The sequence below is a fragment of the Pteropus alecto genome, unplaced genomic scaffold (assembly GCF_000325575.1).
Source record: "Pteropus alecto unplaced genomic scaffold, ASM32557v1 scaffold100, whole genome shotgun sequence".
Lineage (NCBI taxonomy): Eukaryota > Metazoa > Chordata > Mammalia > Chiroptera > Pteropodidae > Pteropus > Pteropus alecto.
The window spans coordinates 575,158-577,885 of record NW_006430723.1 but is presented as its reverse complement, the minus strand read 5'-3'; the positions used below and the strand labels follow the sequence as shown (position 1 = coordinate 577,885).

The window sequence follows — 2,728 nt, the reverse complement described above, 5'->3', positions numbered from 1 at the left end:
CCCTACAGATCACTTCCTTCACAGAAGCCCATGACGATGTATGGCAGACCATCCCCTGCCTTCCATGACTCCCTGTGGCTTACCCGGTGGGCAGCACAGCAGGAGATAAGTAGCTGCAAAGCTTCATCAGTATTTGCAGCCCCTCCTCAGCATCTCAGCCTCAGCTCCACCTCAGACCATCAGGTATTAGATTCTCATAGGAGTACGGGTCCCTGGTGCCAAAAAGGTTGGGAACCGCTGTGGTAGATGACAATAGGGTGCTTCAGCTGAGACAACAGCTGGGCTTCTTGTTGGGCAGCTTGCGTTCTGGGCTGGAGGCTTTTCGGAGGTTCAGTTTTTTGATGACACACTTACTTACTGCCTGCCGGTACTGCTGGTGCCTCACCAGCATCACCTCCCCATAGCTGCCCCTGCCCAGGACCTGTGGGTAGCAGTAGGCAGCCAGGGACATGTTCCCTGGGCATGCCCAGAGTCGGAATGTGGCGCGGGGAGGGAAGGGTGGCAGCCCACAGCGGGAGGCCCACTCTTGCCAGAGGCTGCAGTGCCCACAGTTGAGGAGGCAGCCAGGCCCTGGCGTGATCACAAGGCCCACGACAACGCCGCTGTCATAGCGATCTTCAAGATGTCACTATTTTTGATAAGAAACTATGTCTCTTCTCCAATTCCATCATCTTCTAGAGGTATTCACTATTCTGGATTTTTTTGAAATCCATCTTAGCATCCATCTACCTATCATCTTAAAACCAGGTGTGTCCATATGTATCCCTAAACAATATATTGATCTGACTCGTTTTTAAATGATGGTGTCATACAATTTTCTTCTGTGGTTTGCCATTTCTGACTTAAAATTGTTTATAGGATTCATCAAGGTTGATGTGTGTGACTGTCGTTCATTTTCTTTTCTGTCTAGATTCCATTGTGTGAATATACCACTTTCCACTTAAATGTTCCCTTGTCCAAGGACATCGGACTTGTTTCTAGTTTTTTGCAATTATGAACATTGTTGCGTACCTTCCTGGGGCTGATAACTGGTGTGCCTCTTTTCCTGGTGCGCGTGGAGAATCGCTGGTTGTAGAGTGAACGCAAACTCCATTAAAGGGCACGTGAATTTCATTTGATCCACATCCTTGTCAACACTTAGAGTTCTAGTCTTAAAAAATTTTGCCAATCCAGTGAGTGAAAAAAAAAAAGGTATTTTTATTCTAAATGTGCATTTCCCTGATAATAAAGTCGAACAGATTTTCATATTTTTACAGTCGTGTCTGCTCTCTTGTGAAATTGCCTGCTTGTTTTATTTAGCCCATCTTCCTATCGATTGCCTTAAAATTTTTTTGGCTCAGTTTTTAAAATACATATTTTTGCTACAAATCCTTTGTTGGTTATATATGCTGCAATTATCTTCTCCCATTTGTGCTTTGTATTTTTACATTTTATTGACTGAATTTATCAATCTTTTTCTTTAGGGTTTGTGCTCTGTGTGCCTTAAGACATTTTTAAGTCTCAGAGATACTCTCCTATATTTACTTCTAATATTTTAATGTTTCACTTTTCACATTCATCTAATTTTTAAAAGATTTTTAAAATCTGTCAAAATTATACATTATCTACCAATTTCAGAGCTCTAAGGATCTGTGATGTGAAACAGCCCTTACACTTCCCTGTGCACACTTACTTCCACTTCTTTAACAGGCTCGTGTGCCTCCTTCTTGATTGTTCAGTTTTGGTCTTGTCTGTTGACTAGCCAACAGGAGGGTTTGGTCATGTCTCCGCCACTCATATGAACCCTTCCCATTCCCCAGCTTCCCCAAAGTGGTTAGGTCACTGATTGGGGTACGTCGATACTCTGTTTATTTTAAGCAAACTACATAGCAAAACTACGATTACTTAACCTCTCTTGTAGGTTTTTGTTTTGTATTTTTTCCCTTGGAAATGATAATGATCTTTCATTGGTTGTTTAGTTTTCTATGTATTTATCACTTATTCAACCTAAAACTCTATCAGATGTTTACAGATATCCTCATGACATTCAGGTGCCTCATGTAAACTATCAATTAGATCTCTTTGAAGTCTTTGCCACAGCCTCTGGCTGGAAATCTGGACTGATCATCCTGTGTGCCATTTAACAAATCCTTATTGAGTCACCCATGTGCCTACACAGTGTGCTGGGCCCTGGAAACACAAAGTGAACAAGGAAACACGATTCTTGCCCTTGTGGGGCTTACTAATGGGAGATTCTTTCCTAGTTATTTTCTGGGGTCTGGAGTTGATGCCTGCCTGTCATATGTTGGCACCAGGTGGGTGTCTCCTGAGCATGAGGACTGCTCCCTGGCTTCTTCCCTGAACAAAAGCTCTTAGCTTCAAAATTAGGCTCAAGATCTTGACAGGCCTGGGGAAAAGGCATTTTCAGAGCAAGGTCCTGGCATGGGGGTGCTTGTGGCTGGTGGAAAGTGGGGACAGTGCTGCCTAATGGCCACAGGCGTGACAGCACCAGGTGGTGAACTCTGGCTTTTGCTAGGTGCTCAGCCTGGACCTACACGGACAGAGTAGGGGAACCATCCTGAACTTTGGGGGCAGAACAGATTCTAGGAGAGGAGCTAGGATTATTTGTGAAGCCGGTGCTTGGATTCTGCAAGGGCACTCAGATAAGGAAAACTGCACTGTGAGAACTCTCGGCACCCCTCTCTCATGCTGTGCTCTGACTCTGCTCTGACTTTGCACTGACTGTGCT

General features: G+C 44.4%; 1 pseudogene; it reads right to left on the bottom strand.

Moving 5' to 3' along the window:
* The window catches only part of LOC102894795, a 2,457-nt pseudogene extending 2,006 nt beyond the window's left edge, over nucleotides 1–451 (bottom strand).
* Nucleotides 452–2,728: the final 2,277 nt, after the last annotated feature.